Raw genomic sequence first — 26,094 nt, forward strand, 5'->3', positions numbered from 1 at the left:
TTCACAGTGTGACTGCTCAGCCTATCTCATATTCATTAGTCACATTCAGGGAGATATTTCCTAACTCTTTCACAGTGTGACAGCTCAGCCTATCTCCGATTCATTAGTCACATTCAGGGAGATGTTTCCTAACTCTTTCACAGTGTGACAGCTCAGCCTATCTCCAATTCATTAGTCACATTCAGGGAGATGTTTCCTAACTCTTTCACAGTGTGACTACTCAGCCTATCTCCTATTCATTAGTCACATTCAGGGAGATGTTTCCTAACTCTTTCACAGTGTGACAGCTCAGCCTATCTCCTATTCATTAGTCACATTCAGGGAGATGTTTCCTAACTCTTTCACAGTGTGACTGCTCAGCCTCTCTCCTATTCATTAGTCACATTCAGGGAGATGTTTCCTAACGCTTTCACAGTGTGACTGCTCAGCCTATCTCCTATTCATTAGTCACATTCAGGGAGATGTTTCCTAACTCTTTCACAGTGTGACTGTTCAGCCTATCTCCTATTCATTAGTCACATTCAGGGAGATGTTTCCTAACTCTTTCACAGTGTGACGGCTCAGCCTATCTCCTATTCATTAGTCACATTCAGGGAGATGTTTCCTAACTCTTTCACAGTGTGACTGCTCAGCCTATCTCCTATTCATTATTCACATTCAGGGAGATGTTTCCTAACTCTTTCACAGTGTGACTGTTCAGCCTATCTCCTATTCATTAGCCACATTCAGGGAGATGTTTCCTAACTCTTTCACAGTGTGACTGCTCAGCCTATCTCCTATTCATTAGTCACATTCAGGGAGATGTTTCCTAACTCTTTCACAGTGTGACTGTTCAGCCTATCTCCTATTCATTAGTCACATTCAGGGAGATGTTTCCTAACTCTTTCACAGTGTGACTGCTCAGCCTATCTCCTATTCATTATTCACATTCAGGGAGATGTTTCCTAACTCTTTCACAGTGTGACTGTTCAGCCTATCTCATATTCATTAGTCACATTCAGGGAGATATTTCCTAACTCTTTCACAGTGTGACAGCTCAGCCTATCTCCTATTCATTAGTCACATGCAGGGAGATGTTTCCTAACTCTTTCACAGTGTGACAGCTCAGCCTATCTCCAATTCATTAGTCACATTCAGGGAGATGTTTCCTAACTCTTTCACAGTGTGACTGTTCAGCCTATCTCCTATTCATTAGTCACATTCAGGGAGATGTTTCCTAACTCTTTCACAGTGTGACGGCTCAGCCTATCTCCTATTCATTAGTCACATTCAGGGAGATGTTTCCTAACTCTTTCACAGTGTGACTGCTCAGCCTATCTCCTATTCATTATTCACATTCAGGGAGATGTTTCCTAACTCTTTCACAGTGTGACTGCTCAGCCTATCTCCTATTCATTAGTCACATTCAGGGAGATGTTTCCTAACTCTTTCACAGTGTGACTGCTCAGCCTATCTCCTATTCATTAGTCACATTCAGGGAGATGTTTCCTAACTCTTTCACAGTGTGACTGTTCAGCCTATCTCCTATTCATTAGTCACATTCAGGGAGATGTTTCCTAACTCTTTCACAGTGTGACTGTTCAGCCTATCTCCTATTCATTATTCACATTCAGGGAGATGTTTCCTAACTCTTTCACAGTGTGACTGCTCAGCCTATCTCATATTCATTAGTCACATTCAGGGAGATATTTCCTAACTCTTTCACAGTGTGACAGCTCAGCCTATCTCCTATTCATTAGTCACATTCAGGGAGATGTTTCCTAACTCTTTCACAGTGTGACAGCTCAGCCTATCTCCAATTCATTAGTCACATTCAGGGAGATGTTTCCTAACTCTTTCACAGTGTGACTACTCAGCCTATCTCCTATTCATTAGTCACATTCAGGGAGATGTTTCCTAACTCTTTCGCAGTGTGACAGCTCAGCCTATCTCCTATTCATTAGTCACATTCAGGGAGATGTTTCCTAACTCTTTCACAGTGTGTCTGCTCAGCCTATCTCTTATTCATTAGTCACATTCAGGGAGATGTTTCCTAACTCTTTCACAGTGTGACTGCTCAGCCTATCTCCTATTCATTAGTCACATTCATGGAGATGTTTACTAACTCTTTCACAGTGTGACTGTTCAGCCTATCTCCTATTCATTAGTCACATTCAGGGAGATGTTTCCTAACTCTTTCACAGTGTGACTGCTCAGCCTATCTCCTATTCATTAGTCACATTCAGGGAGATGTTTCCTAACTCTTTCACAGTGTGATTGCTCAACCTATCTCCTATACATTAGTCACATTAAGAGAGATGTTTCCTAACTCTTTCACAGTGTGACTGCTCAGCCTATCTCCTATTCATTAGTCACATTCAGGGAGATGTTTCCTAACTCTTTCACAGTGTGACAGCTCAGCCTATCTCCTATTCATTAGTCACATTCAGGGAGATGTTTCCTAACTCTTTCACAGTGTGACAGCTCAGCCTATCTCCTATTCATTAGTCACATTCAGGGAGATGTTTCCTAACTCTTTCACAGTGTGACTGCTCTGCCTATCTCCTATTCATTAGTCACATTCATGGAGATGTTTACTAACTCTTTCACAGTGTGACTGTTCAGCCTATCTCCTATTCATTAGTCACATTCAGGGAGATGTTTCCTAACTCTTTCACAGTGTGACTGCTCAGCCTATCTCCTATTCATTAGTCACATTCAGGGAGATGTTTCCTAACTCTTTCACACTGTGATTTCTCAACCTATCTCCTATACATTAGTCACATTCAGGGAGATGTTTCCTAACTCTTTCACAGTATGACTGCTCAGCCTATCTCCTACATTAGTCAAATTCAGAGAGATGTTTCTTAACTCTTTCACAGTGTGACTGCTCAGCCTATCTCCTATTTATTAGTCACATTCAGGGAGATGTTTCCTCACTCTTTCACAGTGTGACTGCTCAGCCTATCTCCTATTCATTAGTCACATTCATGGAGATGTTTTCTAACTCTTTCACAGTGTGACGGCTCAGGCTGTCTCCTATTCATTAGTTACATTCAGGGAGATGTTTCCTAACTCTTTCACAGTGTGACTGCTCAGCTTGTCTCCTACTCATTAGTGTTATCCATCTTACTGCTGTTATAACTAATCACATTTTAATGCTGCTATGTTGTGGTAAATCTCTCCATATCTCATTAGTGCAGCCATGCTTTCTCAAAGCATATGCTACATTTCTCTCAGGTATTTTTTTCACTAGTTGCAGACTTCCATTGACCACTTCCTTTTGCAGACCAGTCAGCCTTGACAAAAAAGGAAGCTACAGGTTTGTCACCCTCATTTCTCCTGTCAAATGTTTCAGTAACTGAGTATTCATTTCAATTGCAATAATTACCAGGGAGTTCATGCTGGTCACAATACTAATATTGTACTTCATATTATTATTATTCATATTGTTCTTTTTTATCTACATTTCACAAGGTCATTGACTTTTTCTTCCATACACTCTTATTAAGCAACTTCTGAACTGCTGGCATACAGCCCTGAAATCTGGTGTTCTCCACTGATCTGCACACATACTTTGCCAGACTTCTAGTCAACACTGCCCTCTTTTTCACTGTCCTGCAGGAGTCTCTACTCTGCTGTCTTTCTTTACAGCAGTTTTTAACTTCCTGTTTCTTGACAAATCTGATCTGACCATTCTTTTTTTATAGGCAACTAGTCTATCCCTTCAAAAGGAAGCCACTCAGCTTTTCCTTCAACATAATTCTTTATTCAGATTTGTTTAATACAGATAGTAGGCTCAGAAAAAAGCAGCTAATGCCACATCAGTGGCATAGAGAGGTAAAGCCGTGACTACAGCCTAGCTGACCTGGACTTGATTACAGGCTCAGTCAGCTGATGGAGTGGCAGGGAGGGATGGATGTGCTCATCCAGGGGAGAAGGGAGCTCATTGGTGATGCTCTCTAAGGGGAAGCAAGGTCCAAAAGAAGGAAGTTGCCATTGGATGTAATCGAGTGTGGGGGAGCAGGGAAAGAGAATGTGGGTAGGACATGTAAAACAAAAAAAAAACAAAAAACACTAGATAGAAACAGAGACACTGAGCCCACAGGATACTAATAGAATACACAACTGGCACCAGCAACACCAGGGTAAGTCTGAGGGAGGAAGGTAGGAGGATTGCCGGTAGACCCAGCATGGACATGGGGCAGCGGGGGTTGAGTCACTAAAAATGATGTCTGAGGACAAAAACATTAAAAATAAGCAGCTGACCACTAACTTCTTCAGAAGTTAAAGTAACACTCTTTGGCATGGATATCTATCCAAAGACATCCTCACAAATGAACTATACAAGCATACTGATAAGGATAGGATGAAATTGTTCCCAGTTTTAAGTATCCATCTCTCTGGATGGATTCCAGATTTCGTGCGTGTGTGCATGTGTGCATGTGTGCGTGCATGCATGCATGCATCTGTGCGCGCGCGCACATGCGCGCGTGTGTGTGTGTGTGTGTGTGTGTGTGTGTGTGTGTGTGTGTGTGTGTGTGTGTGTGTGCATTTTATGGCATGTTCGTATTTGTCAGTCACCATGCAACATGCAAACCATAGTTCTGAAGTACCACAGTGTGCTCATACGCCAGAACAAGACAAACATTCCTAATCTGATAAGTATATATCAGATTCTTCTTTCCCTGACTGCACTCCAGCAAGATGGAATCATTTTTCATGGCTAACAGGTCTATGCTCTTCTCCAGCATGTTTGGCACAACACAACAACCCTGGGCATGCAACTGTGGTGTCATGTGATATGTGTGGTGGGTGGATCCTTTGTTTCATCTCTCTCTGACAACCATTACACAGTGAGTATAATCATGGAATACTTTCACCTGCTTAACGAATTTTTCTCTTTAAGCAGTTCAGGTGGAGCTGTAATGGATATTACACAGTATCTCTAAAGCACACATTTCAGGTTCTTCGTATAACAAATCTGGACAAACCTTCAAATAATGGGTGGACAAGGGTCCAAAATCAGGGACAGATTTTCAGTATTGCTCTTACAAGCTTAGAAAGTTGATAGAATAACAAGTTTTCCATTAGCATGTGTTTCATGAAGGTTTTGAAATCTGAAACTCAGTATATCTCTCTAATTATTTAGTGACTTCAATCCTCATTGATTTAGCAGAAACCCACAATTTGTTGGAGGAATGGACCAAAAATATGAGGCAGAAGTCTGAACATTCTGTGAAAATCTGGACAGTTGAGAGGTATAGCCCTAACTGAAATGCATCTTTCAATGACTGTTATGTTTACACTCTGTAATACAAAACACTGTCTACCTTACAAAACAGATTTAGAGTTACCGCTTGCCACTGTAAGAAGAAGCCATAGATTATGTTAACTTAACTCTGAGCCTGAAATGAATGTCAGATAATTTCAAGTCATCTTCACCAGTTCTACATGTACATCTGCTACTTGAAAACTTTAATGATGTCAGAAAGGAGCTACCTCTGCCTATCACTGTGAAGCATCAGTCTTGTGCTAAGCAGTGCTCGGCACCCATGGCAGAAAAGTAACAGGAAGTCATTAAACCAATGTAAACACTTCATTTGATTGTTTTTTCTAAGTCCAAATGAAGTGTTTATTGGCTTCCTAATACCCTTCTTGACTGGCCTCTCTCAGTGTGGCAGCAGTTAGTGTGTTCCAGCTCTGTAAGCTATAACACACTTACTGTTACTACACTGTATTTTTCCTGCCGTCTGCAGTAAATAAGAGAAGGTAAAGCTCCATGCAAAGCAATGAGTTATGACTGGATCTTTCTGATCATCACCTGGTAAGTCACGCGTTCTTGACATGAATGTAAGAATTACCTCTCGAGCTTCAGTCTTGAGGTCAATTTCTTGACATCTGTATCTCAAACACATAACCTCGTGATTATTGTCAAGAGACCCAGTCAAAATCACTCACTGTTTTATTATGGCAGATAAACTCCTAAGGGTCAGACATTAGGCACTGCAAAGATCTGCATGTGGCAGAAACCATCTTTCTGTAAAAATGTACATGTCACATGCAGGGATATTGATCTACCTTTATTAAGAAAATGAAATTACTTCAATCCTCATTGATTTAGCAGAAACCTACAATTTGTTGGAGGAATGGACCAAAAATATGAGGCAGAAGTCTGAACATTCTGTGAAAATCTGGACAGTTGAGAGGTAATGCCCTAACTGAAATGCATCTTTAAGTGACTGTTGTGTTTACACTCTGTAATACAAAACACTGTCCACCTTACAAAACAGATTTAGAGTTACCGCTTGCCACTGTAAGAAGAAGCCATTGATTATGTTAACTTAACTCTGAGCCTGAAATGAATGTCAGATAATTTCAAGTCATCTTCACGAGTTCCACATGTACATCTGTTACTTGAATACTTTTCTGATGTCAGAAAGGAGCTATCTCTGCCTATCATTGTGAAACATCAGTCTTGTGCTAAGCAGTGCTCGGCACCCATGGCAGAAAAGTAACAGGAAGTCATTAAACCAATGTAAACACTTCATTTGATTGTTTTTTCTAAGTCCAAATGAAGTATTTATTGGCTTCCTAATACCCTTCTTGACTGTCCTCTCTCAGTGTGGCAGCAGTTAGTGTGTTCCAGCTCTGTAAGCTATAACATACACTGCTACTACACTGTATTTTTCCTGCCGTCTGCAGTAAATAAGAGAAGGTAAAGCTTCATGCAAAGCAATGAGTTATGACTGGATCTTTCTGATCATCACCTGGTAAGTCACGTGTTCTTGACATGAATGTAAGAATTACCTCTCGAGCTTCATTCTTGAGGTCAATTTCTTGACATCTGTATCTCAAACATATAACCTCGTGATTATTGTCAAGAGACCCAGTCATAATGTTCTAAATAGTGTTAATCTCCGCGAACCACTCACTGTGTTATTACGGCAGATAAACTCCTAAGGGTCAGACATTAGGCACTGCAATGATCTGCATGTGGCAGAAACCATCTTTCTGTAAAAATGTACATGTCACATGCAGTGCCATTGATCTACCTTTATTAAAAAAATGAAATTCTGCTTTCACAAGAAGAAATTCTGTGAATCGTGCCATTAATCGCTAAATGCAAGTTCTGCTAATTATGATTGTGTTATCATTTTGTGGTGCATCTACAAATAAGCATATGCTAAGTACAAAACACTGAAGAAAGTGCACTGACTGTTTTACAAGGAATATCTATAAGAAGAAACAGAATTTATGATGAATAAATGTTCTGGCATAAATGGCAAACTCCATGAGAATGCAAGTTTTAATTAGTGCTCAATTCAATTTCCAGAATTTTATAGAAATGTTCCTGGAGAAACAAAAAATCAATGTCCTTGATTATGTTCATGTTCCCCTTAACTGGGCTACTTTTAAATTTTTTGTTATTCTTGTTGATTTTATTTTACTCTCAATAACTCGGTTTCATTGTCTGTTTATTAGGTCATCAGCTGATCATAAATTGAACTCACAGTTTATATTTGTACCACTCATTCACCCATAATATGCCTCCAGTTACTTTATGGTTCGATAGTACCTCTGAGATTACAGGAGTCACACCAACCGAGGGATCGTCTTAGTGCTTAAGGTTCAATTTTGCTATTCACTGGTCTGTATCCATACATAAAAAATGTATATGCATAATCTAACATATAGAATGTATGTTTTCAAAATTATTAATTAACAAAAACTGAAGTGATCCATTATGCATAATCTAACATATAGAATGTATGTTTTCAAAAATATGAATTAACAAAAACTGAAGTGATCCATTCTAATCAGTTTCACCTCTTGGCATTTTCAATGAAAAGAATAAATAACTGCTGTAATCCATAGACGCTTCTACAGATAACATGTTTATTAATTAGCACCACTGCAATATAAAATAAGATCCAGACTAGCCTTAAAGACATACATACCACATTATTACAACAAAAATTAAGCTATAGAGGATATTATTACAATGGGCATTTAAAGACTAAAAATCTTTGCATCAAAATTCTGCAGAAACAAACTCACATTATGTGGTATAGAACAGGTTACTTCATTGAAACCATTGCACATACTGGAAAATAAATCACATTTTGCATTTTAAGGTCATGCAGTATGTGAAATTATAAAAGAAAATATAAAACAAAAAAATTGAAAAATAAGATTAAAGTCCAGTTAATACTCCTCTGAGTCAATATTCTTCAACTGCATCTATACTAAATATTGTAATTCTTTGTTTAAAACATATTATTTCAAGTTAATGATTTGCCTGAGAATGTTGGCCAGATCTAAATTTTCTAACCAAATTACACTACACACCATACATCCACTTCTAGAACACCCACTCTCTCACCCTCCCAAAAGCCCAATACCCACCCCTCTTCTAAATTTATTCTAAAACCAGTCCCACTCACAACCATAAAAAACTACTATTAAAGCTAAAACCTTGCACTAACGCCCCTGATTGCATCCCCCCAGAATACCTCAAAATTGCTGCTGACAATATCACTTGCCCCATAAGCATACTTATCAATAGATCCATTCTTGAAGCCTACGTTCCCAAAAGCTGGAAAAAGGCTTTCATTCTCCCTCTCCATAAAAGCGGCAATAATACTGACATCACTAACTTCTTACCCATTGCTATTCTTTCTCCAGTCTCTAAAATCCTAGAAAAATAGGACAATATCCAACTGCTCCCACATCTTCTTGACAATCATATACTTTCACCCATGCAGCATGGCTTCAGACCCAGCCATAGCACTACAACTGCCCTTCTCTCCTTTATGGGTACTGTCAACAGAGCCTGTGATGCTGGCAAAATAGTCTCCACCCTCTTCCTTGACCTGTCCAAAGCTTTCAACACTGTTTCTCACCCTTTACTTATCACCCACCTTTGTAGAATCAGACTCCCCCCACCCTAAACTGGTTCTCTAGTTACATAACAGATAGGCAACAGACTGTATGATGGCATAACTCCTTCTCTTCCTTCCTCAACACCCCTACCGGAGTTCCCCAAGGCTCCATACTTGGACCACTCCTATTTAGCATATTCATAAATAACTTCCATACATCTCTAACTCAAGGATTTGTCATTCAATACGCAGATGACTCTGTTACTGACTGCTCTGCCTGCTCTGCCTCTGATCTACTCCAAATAACTCACAACACCTTCTCCTCCACTGTATCCTGGATGAACAACAACCATTTAGCCCTAAACCCTAACAAAACCAAAATCATACTATTTACCCCTAAAAAACAAACTCTTAATTAAATCTGACCTCACCATCTACTCTCATAGTAAGTCTATAATCAAAGTTGTCACCCACACAAAGCTCCTTGGAGTCACTATTGAAGAGCACATGAAATTCGACCTGCATATACAACACAACATTTGTAAAACACACCTTAAACTTGGAATCCTCTATATACATAATCACTTCCTAAGGCCAACCACAAAAATAACCCTTGCCACAACTTAAGTATTACCCTCTCTTATCTATGACACCTCTTTATTTACCAATATCCAAAGGTCTACCAAATTCAGACGTGAGACATGCTACAATAAAATTGCCAAATTCACAACCAACTCTAAATACTCTATATATCACTGCTGTGCTCTTAAGTCCCTGAAATGGCTAGAACTTCCAAACTCTCTCTCCTACCTACAACTATGCTCTGCTCACAAAATACTCTTTAGATTCCTTGACTGTCCTGCCCTGAGCTCAGCATTCAACTTCTACCACCCAAACAGCACTCTTAGTTCAGGGGAACAGAAGCTCTTGCAGGTTCACAGACCTAACCTCCAACCTGGCCAACTTCTTTATTCCTGTTCAGTAGCCAAGAATTGGAATGCTATGCCCCTATTCATTGGAACAACTTAAAACCCCACCTCCTTCAAGATTTCCCTTCACAAACACTTATCCTCAAACTGGAAGTGTACCTGTTCTAAGCCCCCCTAAAAAGTGTATAACTATTTCTCACCAACTATAATTTTACACTGTCTTTTGGTATGAGAAAATTCATCTGTAGGTAGAGAAATCCCTCTGTAAATAGAGATTATCCAGACAGTACATTATGTAAATCTTTACCGTAGTATTTTGCTTACTGTAGAGTAATTTTCCCTCATATTTTTGGACATATTTATTCTTTGTATTCTTTATAATCAATGTTGTATTGCCAGCTGTTTTTGTACATACTTATGTCTGTATTTATTGTACTCAATTTTGTGTTGTAAATTGTTCATTTCTAGTACTTCTGGAGCTTTTCTTCCAGGGCCGCAGCTAAAAATGGGTTCTCTATGGCCCAGTGGACTTTCCTAGTAAACAAAATGCAAATAAATAAATAAAATAAATTCCAAAAGGTCCTTAAAGTCTTGTGGAAGGCCTGTACCATAGAAGCAACACAACACTAGTAAGCAAACAATTTCAGCTGCCAAAGAAATTCAGCAGCTCTTATCTTTACTTGACAACTAGATGGAGTAATAAACACATCCACAACACACACAAGTGAATATATATTGATGGATCGTAACTAACATAGTCAAGAAGCAAAAACAATTTGCATTATTATAAAGTCTTAGAAAACACTAGATGCCCATGTTTGTAAAAAGTTTTATTGCTTCCAAAACAGATGTAAAATAAAAAGAATTAGCCCATTCACCTTAATATAATACTCATATACTTCAAATAAAAAAAAAATGGGGGTATAGCTCAGTGGTAGAGCATTTGACTGCAGATCAAGAGGTCCCTGGTTCAAATCCGGGTGCCCCCTGAAGGGGTGGCTTTTTCCACACATAGGCCTTGTTTTCACTGGCTATGCTTTCAAATAGTACCTTCAAATAAGGTTTTAAGGTCCAGGTGACCTGTTTATTAACACTCTCTACAGCCATAGGCTATAAAAAGTGAAACTGCAGTACAGCTGCAGGTTATGCCAGGCCTTCCTTTACCCAGTTTTAAAGGCACTATCAAATGCTCCATACTTTTAAAAGTACATTACACCTTATTCCATACATAATATATATGTATATGTTTGTGTGAGCAATATATATCCATATACCTACCTATCTGTGTGTACATACACACACACACACACACACACACATATATATATATATATATATATATAGCTATATATATATATATATATATATATATATATATATATATATATATATATATATGTATGCGCACACACACACACACACACACACACACACACACACACACACACACACACACACACACATCCATATCTATCAGTCTATCTCTATAAATATTGATCTACTGACATTAATCTACTCTACAGTAGAGTGATATACAGAGTATCAACAAAAATGACCAAACTGAAAAGATTGACATTAAGATGCACATGCTCCAAGACATACCCTTAAAGCATGCAAAGCCCCTCTGCACCCCTCCACTCCCTCTGTTACTTAAATTCACCAACTATAAGATCCATAACAGTGACTAAAGGGCATATTACCCTACCCAGGTATTTTAGTATTCTCACAACATGTCAGTTAGCTTTCTTGTTGACAAAATTAAATAGGCAAAAAAAGCTACTGACTAAGCTTACAATCAGTCAGTATCACCAAATCCATATATAATTAGCTAGGTTAGATTAGAGAGATGGAGAGAGAGAGATAGGGCAACATATGCACAACACTCACCTGAATTTGAACATTTGTCACAGTCAAAAGTCTGCAGACCTGCACAGCTATGCTGCTACACTACTAAGAGTACATTGATTCAAAGCCTGTACCCTTCAATGCAGCCCAGACATAGCCACACAATGCAATCCTCTTTATTGTCATTGTGTGTTGTGGCCATGTAAAGATGGGGAACACAGAATGCATCGCATGATTAGTATCAAAACTGAGGTGATTAGAAAGAAGAAAAGAATAAGCAGTGAGGTATACAAGGGGTCGTTTTGAGCTATAGCTGTTGGAAAGGGACAAAAATATATATTTTTTCAGGACAATGCCCCTTTTCTTTGCAAAAATGGTATGCACAGGAAATGAAAAGTAGAGCAGGATAATGCTGCATACACAAGCAATGTTACTGATCTAAAGCAAAGGTCACCTGGGAAAGTTACAAATTATATTTATCAGTAAAAAATGGGTCTACAAAGTAGGATTGTATATAATACACAGACAAGCTATATGTGCATTGACCTTGCATGTATCCAAGGATGTATAACTGGCACAAAGAACACACCAGTGTCTATGGCTACAGTGGAACAGGCATGTGTTCACATATGCAACCATAACACTGATAAAGATGTACAAGGTGCACAAACTCATGTATAAAATGTGTCCATGTATGATAGATAGATGTGGCAACCACATATATTGTGTGCAGTACACATCTGTGTAAGGCCACTTGAGAAAGGATGACGTTCAACCAATGATACACCATCACCTCCCAGGAATGGAAATGTAGTCACGTGGGTCTAATGTGTACTGGTATATGTTGGAGTTATAGTACTGAGCAGTCAATGAGTACTGAGCATTTACTCGTGTAAACACGGGTAAGAAAGACAAATGTGCACTGATATATGTATCAAGAATTCCATAGTAATATGTACACAGGTGTGCTACTATCATGTGCACCTGGTCAAGGTGTTAGGTGGCATGGCACCTTACATGTGTAGGATCCCTGATAACATGGTAGCCATGTCACTCAGGCTGGGAGCCACAGACCTTGCATGTACTTGCATGTGACTTTGTGTTAAATGGTATATCATGTTTGACAGTACAATGGCAGATATCTTAACACTAGCATTTTATTCTATATTCATGAGCCAATATTGACAAACACTGTTGAAGTTATGGGAGATACTACATACAGCTAGCTGATCAGAGTTATGGTAAATGCATCCTGCCAAATGGCTGGATCATGAGAACCATTGTGTGAGGGGTGAAATATGTTGATTATGCTCAGTGTCCTTCAATGCCACCATTTAATACTATTCTGTATTCAATTAACTTTTATTAAAATACAGATACTTTTTTACGCTGTTGTGAGTTTTTGAACTTAATTCAGCTTTTTTTCATATATGTGCTTATATATGCTTTGGCTTATGGACTGTCTAAAGACCTTTAGCATGCTATAGCTGTACAGGCAATCCAGATTAACAGTTAGGTATGTGTCAAGGTATTGGTCTACAGTGTTCACTCTGTGTGCTGCCCACATGTATACTTTGGCATAATGGATAAAAATATCGACAGCACATTTCTATAATGTTCCACTTCAAACACACATTAGCGTTTATCTGCCCTGGCTGGAGCTGTATATATGCTTTATTGTTCCATAATGTTCTATTATATTTTTTAAATATAGTAAGGATTGAGGGAATTCATGAGTTGGCTGCAGGAGCAATGCAATTCATGCTTTGACTGCAGAGATGATGAGATCCATGCATTAGCTGCAGAGGTGATGGGATTCATGACATAGCTGCAGGAGTGTCAGGACTCACGAGCTAGCTGCAAGAATGATGGGATACATTTACTGGCTACAGGGATGTTGGGATTCATGTGCTGGATGAAGGAGTGATGGGATTCATGTGCCAACTGCAGGGATGATGGGATTTATGTAATGGCTGCAGGAGTGATGGGATTTATGTGCAAACCACAGGGATGATGGGATTCATATGCTCATTACAGGGATGATGGGATTAATATGCTGGCTGCAGGGATGATGGGATTCATGTATTGACTGTAAGGATGATGGGATTCATGTGCTGGCTGCAGGAGTGATGGGATTCATGTGTTAACCGCAGGGATGATGGGATTCATGTACTGGTTTCAGGGATGATGGGATTCATCTACGGGCTGCAGGGATGATGGGATTCATGTCATAACTGCAAGAGGGATGGGATTCATGTGCTGGCTGCCGGACTGATGGGATATGGAATTTATGTACTGGCTGCAGGGATGGTGGGATTCATGTGTTGGCTGCAGGAGTGATGAGATTCATGTGCTAACCACAGGGATGATGGGATTCATGTGCTAACTGCAGGGATGATGGGATTCATGTACTGGCTGCAGCAATGACAGGATTCATGTGCTGGCTGCAGGGATGATGGATTCATGTGCTGAATGCAGGCAGGGTGGGATTTATGCTCTGGTTGCAGAGATGATGGGATTCATGTGCTGGCTGCAGGAGCGATGGGATTCATGTGCTCTAACCTTAGGGATGATGGGATTCATGTACTGACTGGACGGATGATAGGATTCATGTACTGAATGCAGGGATGATGGGATTGATGCGCTGGTGGCAAGAATGACGGGATTCATGTGCTAACTGCAGGGATGATGGGATTCATGTACTGGCAGCAGGGATGATGGGATTCATGTGCTGGCTGTAGGAATGAAGAGATTCATGTGCTAACCACAGGGATGATGGAATTCATGTGCTGGATGCAGGAGTGATGGGATTCATGTGCTAACTGTAAGGATGATGGGATTCATGTGCTGGCTGCAGGGATGATGGGATTCATGTTATGAATGCAGGGATGGTGGGATTTATGCTCTGGCTGCAAGGATGATAGGATTCATGTGCTAACCAGAGGGATGATGGGACTCATGTCCTGTTGGCAGGAATGATGGGATTCATGTACTGGCTAGAGTGATGATGGGATTCATGTGTTAACTGCAGAGATGATGGGATTCATGTGCTGACTGCAGGGATAATGGGATTCATGTATTGGCTGCAGGGATGATGGGAATCATGTGTTGACTGCAGTAGTGACAGGATTCATGTGCTTACAACAGGGATGATGGGATTCATGTGCTGGCTAGAGGGATGATGGGATTTATGTGCTGGATGCAGGAGTGATGGGATTAATGTGCTGACTGCAGGGATGATGGGATTCATGTAGTGGCTGCAAGGATGATGGAATTCACATGCTGGCTACAGGGATGATGGGATTTATGCTGTGGCTGCACCAAGGATGATGGGATTCATGTGCCGGCTGCAAGGATGGTGGGATTCATGTACTGGCTGCAGGGATGATGGGATTCTTGCACTGGCTGCAGGAGTGATGGGATACATGTGCTAACTGTTGCATTGATGGGATTCATGTGCTGGCTGCAGGGATGATGGGATTTATGTTCTGGCTGCAGGAATGATGGGATTCATGTGCTGGCTGCAGGAGTGACGGGATTCATGTGCTAACTGTAGGGATGATGCTATTCATGTGCTAGCTGCAGGAATGATTGGATTCATGTGCTAATTTTAAGGACGATGGGATTCATGTGCTGGCTACAGGGATGATGTGATTCATGTACTAGCTGCAGGGATGACAGGAATAATGTCCTAACCGCTAGGATGATGCTATTCATGTGATGGCTGCAGGGATGATGGGGTTTATATATTGGCTTCAGGGATGATGGGATTCATGTGCTGGCTGCAGGGGTGATGCAATTCATGTGCTGGCTGCAGGAGTGTTGGGATTCATGTGCTAATTGCAGAAATGGTGGGATTCATTTACTGGCTGCAAGGATGATAGGATTCATGTCCTGGCTGCAGGGATGATGGGATTTGTGGTTTGGCTGCAGGGATGATGGGATTCATGTGCTAACTGCAGGGATGGTGGGATTCATGTGCTGGCTTCAAGGATAATGGGATTCATGTACTTTCTGCAGGGATGATGGGATTCATGTACTGGCTGGAGGGATGATGGGACTCAGGTGCTGGCTGCAGGAGTGATGGGATTCATGTGCTGGCTGCAGGGATGATGGGATTTGTGTTTTGGCTGCAGGAATGGTGGGATTTATGTGCTAACCACAGGGATGATGGGATTCATGTGCTGGTTGCAGGAGTGACGGGATTCATGTGCTAACTGCAAGGATGATGGGATTCATGTACTGGCTGCAAGGATGATGGGGATCATGTACTGAATGCAGGGATGGTGGGATTTATGCTCTGGCTGCAAGGATGATGGGATTCATATGCTAATGGCAGGGATGATGGGATTCGTGTACTCAATGCAGGGATTATAGGATTTAGGTACTGGCTGCACAGATGATGGGATTCATATACTGAATGCAGGGATGGTGGGACTCATGCTCTGGCTGCAAGGATGATGGGATTCCTGTGCTAACTGCAGGGATGATGGGACTCATGTGCTGGATGCAGGAGTGATGGGATTCATGCGCTAACTGTAGGGATAATGGGATTCATGTGCTGACTGCAGGGATGATGGGATTCATGTTCTGAATGCAGGGATAATGGGATTCACATGCTGGCTGCAGGGATGATGGGATTTATACTGTGGCTGCACCAGGGATGTTGGGATTCATGTGCTGGCTGCAAGGATGCTGGGATTCATGTACTGGCTGCAGGAATGATGAGAGTCATGTGCTGGCTAAAGGGATGATGTGATTCATGTGCTATCCGCAGAGATGATGGGATTCATGTGCTGGCTGCAGGGATGATGGGATTCATTTACTGGCTGCAAGGATGACGGGATTCATGTGCTGGCTGCAGGGATGATGGGATTCATATACTGACTGTAGGGATGATGGGATTCTTTTACTATCCGCAGAGATGATGAGCTTCATGTGCTGGCTGCAGGGATGATGGGATTTATGTTCTGGCTGCAGGAATGATGGTATTCATGTGCTGGCTGCAGGAGTGATGGAATTCATGTGCTAACTGTAGGGATAATGGGATTCATGTGCTGGCTGCAGGGATGATGAGATTTGTGTGCTAAATACAGGGATGATTCTATTCATGTGCTAGCTGCAGGAATGATTGGATTCATGTGCTAATTTTAGGGATGATGGGATTCAGGTGCTGGCTACAGGGATGATGTGATTCATGTACTAGCTGCAGGGATGTCGGGATTCATGTCCTAACCGCTAGGATGATGCTATTCATGTGATGGCTGCAGGGATGATGGGATTTATATATTGGCTGCAGGGATGATGGGATTCATGTGCTGGCTGCAGGGGTGATGTGATTCATGTGCTGGCTGCAAGAGTGTTGGGATTCATGTGCTAACTGTAGGAATGATGGGATTCATTTACTGGCTGCAAGGATGATGGGATTCATGTACTGTCTGGAGGGATGATGGGATTTAGTTGCTGGCTGCAGAAGTAATGGGATTCATGTCCTGGCTGCAGGGATGACGGGATTTGTGGTTTGGCTGCAGGGATGATGGGATTCATGTGCTAACTGCAGGGATGGTTGGATAAATGTGCTGGCTGCAAGGATAATGGGATTCATGTACTTGCTGCAGGGATGATGGGATTCATGTACTGTCTGGAGGGATGATGGGATTCATGTGCTGGCTGCAAGGATAATGGGATTCATGTACTTGCTGCAGGGATGATGGGATTCATGTACTGGCTGGAGGGATGATGGGATTCATGTGCTGGTTGCAGGAGTGACGGGACTCATGTGCTAACTGCAAGGATGATGGAATTCATGTACTGGCTGCAGAGATGATGGGGTTCATGTACTGAATGCAGGGATGGTGGGATTTATGCTCTGTCCGCAAGGATGATGGGATTCATATGCTTACGGCAGGGATGATGGGATTCATGTACTCAATGCAAGGATGATGGGATTTATAGTCTGGCTTCAGGGATGATGGAATTCTTGTGCTAATTGCAGCTATGAGGGATTTATGTGCTGGCGGCAGGAGTGATGAGATTCATGTACTGGCTGCAGGGATGATGGGATTCATGTGCTGGTTGCAGGAGTGACGGGATTCATGTGCTAACTGCAAGGATGATGGGATTCATGTACTGAATGCAGGGATGGTGGGATTTATGCTCTGGCTGCAAGGGTGATGGGATTCATATGCTAATGGCAGGGAATGTGATTCATGTACTCAATGCAGGGGTGATGAGATTTATGTTCTGGCTGCAGGGATGATGAAATTCATGTGCTAATTGCAGCAATGATGGGATTTATGTGCTGGCTGCAGGAGTGATGAGATTCACGTGCTAACCGCAGGGATTATAGGATTCAGGTACTGGCTGCACAGATGATGGGATTCATGTACTGAATGCAGGGATGGTGGGATTTATGCTCTGGCTGCAAGGATGATGGGATTCCTGTGCTAACTGCAGGATGATGGGACTCATGTGCTGGCTACAGAAGTGATGGGATTCATCTGCTAACTTCAAGGATGATGGGGATTGTGCTGGCTGCAGGAGTGATGGGATTCATGTGCTAACTGCAGGGATGATGGGATTCAGGTGCTGGCTGCAAGTATGATGGGATTCATGTGGTAATTGTAGGGATTATGGGATTCATGTGCTGGCATGCAGGAGTGTTGGGATTAATGTGCTGGCTGCAGGAGTGATGGGATTCATGTGCTGGCTGCAGGAATGATGGGATTCATGCACTGGCTAAAGGGATGATGTGATTCATGTGCTATCCGCAGAGATGATGGGATTCATCTACTGGTTGCAAGGATGATGGGATTCATGTGCTGGCTGCAGGGATGATGGGATTCATATACTGACTGTAGGGATGATGGGATTCTTGTACTATCCGCAGAGATGATGAGCTTCATGTGCTGGCTGCAGGGATGATGGGATTCATCTACTGGCTGCAGGGATGATGCAATTCATGTGCTGGCTGCAGGATGATGAGACTCATGTACTGAATGCAGGGTTGGTGGAATTTTTGCTGTGGCTGCAGGGATGATTGGATTCATGTACTGGCTGCAGGAATGATGAGATTCATGTACTGGCTGCAGTGATTATGGGATTCGTATATTGACTGTAGGGATGATGGGATTCATGTGTTGGCTGCAGGAGTGATGGGATTCATGTGCTAACTGGAGAGTTGATGGGAATCATGTGTTGGCTACAAGGATTATGGGATTCATGTATTGGCTGCAGGGATGATTGGATTCATGTTCTGGCTTCAGGGATGATGGGATTCATGTGCTAACCACAGGGATGATGCAATTCATGTGCTGGCTGCAGGGATGATGGGATTCATCTGCTGGCTGCAGGGATGATGGGATTTATGTTGTGGCTGCACCAGGGATGACAGGATTTGTGTGCTAACTGCAGTGATGATGGGATCCATTTGCTGGCTGAAAGGATGATGGGATTCATGTGCTGGTTGAAGGGGTGGTGGGATTTATACTCTGGTTGCAGGGATTATGGGATTCATGTGCTATCTGCAGGGATGATGGGATTCGTAGGCTGGATGCAGGAATGATGGGATTCATGTACTGGCTGGAGGGATGATGGGATTCATGTGCTGGCTGCAGAAGTGATGGGATTCTTGTGCTAACTGCAGGGATGATGGGATTTATGTACTGGCTGCAGGGATGATGGGATTCATGTACTAAATGCAGGGATGGTTGGGATTCATGCTCTAGCTGCAAGGATGATGGGATTCAAGTGCTCACTGCTGGAAACATGGGATTTATGCTATGGCTGCAGGGATGATGGGATTCGTGTGCTAACTGGAGGGATGATGGGATTTATGTGCTGGCTGCAGTAGTGATGGGATTCACGTGCTAACTGCATGGATTATGGGATTCATGTACTGGCTGTGCGGATGATGGGATTCATCTACTGAATGCAGGGATGGTGAGATTTAGGCTCTGCCTACAAGGCTGATGGGATTCCTGTGCTAACTGCAGGGATGATGAGATTCATGTGCTGGTGACAGAAGTGACGGGATTCATGCGCTAACGATAGGGATGATGGGATTAATGTGCTGGCTGCAGGGCTGATGGGATTCATGTTCTGAATGCAAGGATGGTGGGATTTATGCTCTGGCTGCAAGGATGATGGGATTCATGTGCTAACTGTAGGGATGATGGGATTCATGTACTAGCTGCAGGGATGTTGGGATTCATCTGCTAACCACAGATATGATGGGATTCTTGTACTGGCTGCAGGGATGATAGGATTCATGTACTGGCTGCAGGGATGAAGGGATTCATGTGCTGGCTGCTGGGATGATGGGATTCATGTACTGAATGCAGGGATGGTGGGATTTATGCTGTGGCTGAAGGGATGATAAGATTCATGTGCTGGCTGCAGGAGTAATGAGATTCATGTACTGGCTGCAGGGATTATGGAATTCGTGTATTGACTGTAGGGATGATGGGATTCGTGTGTTGGCTGCAGGAGTGAGGGGGATTCATGTGATAACTGTAGGAATGATGGGAATCATGTACTGGCTGCAGGGATAATGGGATTTATGTACTGGCTGCAGGGATTATGGGATTAATGTACTGGCTGCAGGGATGATGGGATTCATGTCCTGGCTGCAGAAGTGATGGGATTCTTGCTCTTACCACAGGGATGATGGGATTCATGTGATAACCTCAGGAATGATGTGATTCATGTACTGGCTGCAGGGTTGATGGGATTCATGTGCTGGCTGCAGGAATGATGGGACTCATGTACTGAATGCAGGGATGGTGGGATTTATGCTTTGGCTGCAGGGATGATGGGATTCATGTGCTAACTGCAGGAATGATGGGATTCATGTGCTGGCATGCAGGAGTGATGGGATTTATGTGCTGGCTGCAGGAGTGATGGGATTCATGTGGTAACAGCAGGGATGATAGGATTCATGTGTAAGTAAGATGGGCTTCAAGTGCTGGCTGTAGTGATGATGGGATTCATGTTCTGAATGCAGGGATGGTGGAATTTATGCTCTGGCTGCAAGGATGATGGAATTCATGTGTTAACTGCAGATATGATGGGCTTCATGTGCTGGCATGCAGGAGTGATGGGATTATTTTTCTAAATGCAGGGATGATGGGATTCATTTGCTAACCACAAGGATGATGCAATTATTGTGCTGGCTGCAGTGATAATGGGATTCATGTACTGAATGGAGGGATGGTGGGATTTATGCTCTGGCTGCAGGGATGATGGGATTCATGTGCTGGCGGCAGAAGTGATGGGGTTCATGTACTAACTGAAAGGATGATGGGATTCATGTGCTGGCTGCAGAAGTAATGGGATTCACATGCTAACCACAAGGATTACGGGATTCATGTGCTGGCTGCAGGAGTGATGGGATTCATGTGCTAACTGCAGGGATGATGGGATTCGTATACTGGCTGCAGGGATGGTGGGATTCATGTACTGAATGCAGGGATTGTGGGATTTATGCTCTGGCTGCAAGGATGATGGGATTCATGTGCTAACTGCAGAGATGATGGTATACATGTACTGAATGCAGGAATGATGGGATTCATGCTCTAGCTGCAGGGATGATAGGATTCATTTACTGGCTGCAGGGATGATGGGATTCATGTACTGAATGCAGGGATGGTGGGATTTATGCTCTGGCTGCAAGTATATTACAATTCATGTGCTAACTGCAAGGATGATGGAATTCATGTACTGAATGCAGGGATGATGGGATTTATGTTCTGGCTGCTGGGATGATGGGATTCATGTGATAACTGCAGGGATGATGGTATTCATGTGCTGGCTGCAGAAAGGATGGGATTCACGTGCTCACCGCAGGGATTATGGGATTCATGTACTGGCTAAAGTGGGTGGGAGGATGGCCTAAAGGTTAAGGTGTTTGCCTTACAAACACAAGGTGCAGGGTTTGAGTCTCACAAGGGATAATTGGCTAGGCTTAAAATGGCTTGCAAGGGCAATTAGCCTTGCAATAATCTATGAATCTAAAAATAGGGGGTTGGGAGGGTGGCCTAATGGTTAAGGTGTTTGCCTTACAAACACAAGGTGCAGGGTTTGAGTCCCACAAGGGATAATTGGCTAGGCTTAAAATGGCTCGCAAGGGCAGTTAGCTTAGTACTAATCTATGAACCTATGAACCTATGTACTGAATGCAGGGATGGCGGGATTTATGCTCTGGCTACAAGGATGGTGGGTTGTTGTGCTAACTGCAGGGATGATGGGGTTCATGTGCTGGCTGCAGGAGTGATGGATTAATTTGCTAACCGCAAGGATGATGGGATTCTTGTGCTGGCTGCAGGAGAGATGAGATTCATGTGCTAACTGTTGGGATGATGGGATTCATGTGCTCACTGCAGGGATTATCAGATTCATGTTGTTAATGCAAGGATTGTGGGATTTATGCTCTGGTTGCAAGGATGATGGGATTCGTGTGCTAACTGCAGGGATGATGGGATTCATGCACTGGCTGCAGGGTTTATGGGATTCGTGTATTGAATGCAGGGATGGTGGGATTTATGCTATGGCTGCAAGGATAATGGGATTCATGTGCTAACTGCAGGGATGTTGGGATTCATGTTCTGGCTGTAGGGATGATAAGATTCAAGTACTGGCTGCAGGTGTGATGGGGATCATGTACTGGCTGCAGGGATGATGGGATTCATGTACTGAATGCAGGGATGGTGAGATTTATGCTTTGGCTGCAAGGATGATAGGATTCAAGTGCTAACTGCAGGGATGATGGACTTCATGTACTGAATTTAGGGAAGATGGGATTTATGCTCTGGCTGCTGGGATGATGGGATTCTTGTGCTAACTGCAGGGATGATGGGATTCATGTGCTGGCTGCAGGAGTGATGGGATCCACGTGCTAACTGCAGGGATTATGGGATTCATATACTGGCTAAATGGATGATGGGATTCATGTATTGAATGCAGGGATGGTGGGATTTATGCTCTAGCTACAAGGATGGTGGGATTCCTGTGCTAACTGCAGGGATGATGGGATTCATGTGCTGGCTGAAGAAGTGATGGGATTCACGTGCTAAATGCAGGGATGATGGGAGTCATGTGCTGGCTGCAGGAGTGATGAGGTTCATGTGCTAACTGTAGGAATTATGGGATTCATGTGCTTACTGCAGGGATGATGGGATTCATGTTGTGAATGCACAGATTGTGGGATTTATGCTTTGGCTGCAAGCATGATGAGATTCATGTACTAACTGCAGAGATAATGGGATTCATGTGCTGACATGCAGGAGTGATGGGATTCATGTGCTAAACACAGAGATGATGGGATTCATGTGCTGGCTGCAGGGATGATGGGATGCATGTGCTGGCTGCAGGGATGATGGGATTCATGTGCTGGTTGCAGGGATGATGGGATGCATGTGCTGGCTGCAGGGATGATGGGATTCATGTGCTGGTTGCAGGGATGATGGGATGCATGTGCTAACCACAGAGTTGATGGGATTATTGTACTAGTTGCAGGGATGATGCGATTCATGTACTGGCTGCAGGATGATTGGATTCATGTGCTGGCTGCAGAAGTAATGAGATTTATGTACCGGCTGCAGGTATTTGGGGATTCATGTGATAACCACAGGGATGATGGGAATCATGTACTACCTGCAGGGATGATGGGATTTATGTACTGGCTGCAGGGATTTGGGGATTCATGTACTAACCGAAGAGATGATGAGATTCCACTACTGGCTGAAGGAGTGATGGGATTGATGTACTGGCTGCAGGAGTGATGAGATTCATGTTCTTACCACAGGGATGATGGGATTCATGTGATAACCTCAGGAATTATGCAATTCATGTACTGGCTGCAGGGTTGACGGGATTCATGTGCTGATTGCAGGGATGATTGGATTCATGTGCTAACTGCAGGGTTGATGGGATTCATGTGCTGGCTGCCAGATTTATGGGATTCATGTGCTATCTGCAGGGATGATGGGATTCATGTGCTGGCTCCAGGAGTGACTGGATTCATATGGTGGCTGTAGGTGTGATGGGATTCATGTGTTAAATGCAGGGATGATGGGATTCATGTGCTGGCTGCAAGAGTGATGAGATTCATGTGGTGGCTGCTGGAGTCATAGGATTCATGTGTTAAATGCAGGGATCATGGGATTGATGTGCTGGCTGCAGGGATCATGGAACTCATGTACTGTCTGCAGGAGTGATGGGATTCATGTGCTAACTGGGAGATGATGGGATTCATGTACTGACTGCAGGGATGATGGGATACATGTACTGAATGCAGGGAATGTGGGATTTATGCTCTGGCTGCAAAGATGATGGGATTCACATGCTAACTGCAGGGATGAATGCATTCATGTACTGAATGCAGGGATGATGGGATTTATGCTCTGGCTACTGGGGTGATGGGATTCATGTACTGGCTGCATGGATGATGGGATTCATGTACTGAATGCAGGGAATGTGGGATTTATGCTCTGGCTGCAAAGATTATGGGATTCACGTGCTAACTGCAGGGATGATGGAATTCATATGATAACTGCAGGGATGATAGGATTCATGTGCTGGCTGCAGGAGTGATGAGATTCACGTGCTAACCGCAGGGATTGTGGGTTTCATGTACTAGCTAAATGGATGATGGGATTCATGTACTGAATGCAGGGATGGTGGGATTTATGCTCTGGCTGCAAGGATGGTGGGTTCTTGTGCTAACTGCAGGGATGATGGGGTTCATGTGCTGGCTGAAGGAGTGATGGATTCATGTGCTAACCGCAGGGATGATGGGATTCATGTGCTGGCTGCAGGAGTGATGAGATTCATGTGCTAACTGTAAGGATGATAGGATTCATGTGCTGGCTGCAGGGATGATGGGATTCATGTTCTGAATGTAAGGATGGTGGGATTTATGCTCTGACTGCATGGATGGTGGGATTCATGTGCTAACTGCAGGGATGATGGGATTCATGTGCTGACATGCAGGACTGATGGGGTTCATGTGCTAAATGCAGGGATGATGAGATTCATGTGCTGCCTGCAGGGATGATGGGATTCATGTAGTGAATGCAGGGATGGTGGGATTTAGGCTGTGGCTGCAGGGATGATTTGATTCATGTACTGACTGCAGGAGTAATGGAATTCATGTACTAGCTGCAGGGAATCTGGCATTCATGTAGTGACTGTAGAGATGATGGAATTCATGTGTTGGCTGCAGTAGTGAGGGGATTCATGTGATAACCACAGAGATGATGGGAATCATGTACTACCTGCAGGGATGATGGGATTTATGTACTGGCTGTAGGGATTTTGTGATTCATGTGCTAAGCGAAGGGATGATGAGATTCCTCTACTGGCTGCAGGACTGCTGGGATTGATGTACTGGCTGCAGGGATGATGGGATTCATGTGCTGGCTGCAGGAGTGATGGGATTCATGTTCGTACCACAGGCATGATGGGATTCATGTGATAATCTCAGGAATGATGTAATTCATGTACTGGCTGCAGGGTTGACAGGATTCATGTACTGGCAACAGGGATGCTGAGATTCATGTGCTAACAGCATAGATGATGGGATTCTTGTACTGGCTGCAGGGATGAAGGGCTTCATGTACTGGCTGCAGGGATGATGGGATTCATGTGCTGGCTGCAGGGATGATGGGATTCATGTACTGAATGCAGGGATGGTGGGATTTATGCTGTGGCTGCAGGGATGATTAGATTCATGTGCTGGCTGCAGGAGTAATGAGATTCATGTACTGGCTGCAGGGATTCTGTGATTTATGTATTGACTGTAGGGATGGTGGGATTCATGTGTTGGCTGCAGGAGTGAGGGGATTCATGTGATAACTGCAGAAATGATGGGAATCATGTACTACCTGCAGGGATGATGGGATTTATGTTCTGGCTGCAGGGATTTTGGGATTCATGTATTAAGTGAAGGGATGATGAGATTCCTCTACTGGCTGCAGGAGTGATGGGATTGATGTACTGGGAGCAGGGATGATGGGATTCATGTTCTTACCGCACGGATGATGGGATTCATGTACTGAATGCAGGGATGGTGGGATTTATGCTCTGGCTGCAGCAATGATGGAATTCATGTGCTAACTGTAGGGATGATGGGATTCATGTGCTGGTTGCAGGGATTATGGGATTTATGTTCTGAATGCAGGGATGGTGGGATTTATGCTATGGCTGCAAGGATAATGGGATTCATGTGCTGGCTGCAGGAATGATGGGATTCATGTGCTAACTGCAGGGATGATGGGATTCATGTGCTGGCTGCAAGAGTGATGGGATTCAAGTGATAACCACAGGGATGATGGGATTCACCTGCTGGCTGTAGGGATGGTGGGATTCATACTGTGGCTGCACCAGGGATGATGGGATTCATGTGCTAACTGCTGTGATGATGGGATTCATGAGCTGGCTGCAGGAGTGATGGGATT

The 26,094-nt window shown here is 43.2% G+C and overlaps 1 non-coding gene across 1 annotated transcript; it reads left to right on the forward strand.

The window, feature by feature from the left end:
* Positions 1-10,710: 10,710 nt before the first annotated feature.
* TRNAC-GCA lies at positions 10,711-10,782 on the forward strand. Its single transcript has one exon. It is a non-coding gene; the product is annotated as a tRNA-Cys (tRNA).
* The last annotated feature ends 15,312 nt before the right edge of the window (positions 10,783-26,094 follow it).

Source organism: Protopterus annectens, chromosome 1.part1 (assembly GCF_019279795.1).
Source record: "Protopterus annectens isolate FY-2018-M chromosome 1.part1, PAN1.0, whole genome shotgun sequence".
Lineage (NCBI taxonomy): Eukaryota > Metazoa > Chordata > Ceratodontiformes > Protopteridae > Protopterus > Protopterus annectens.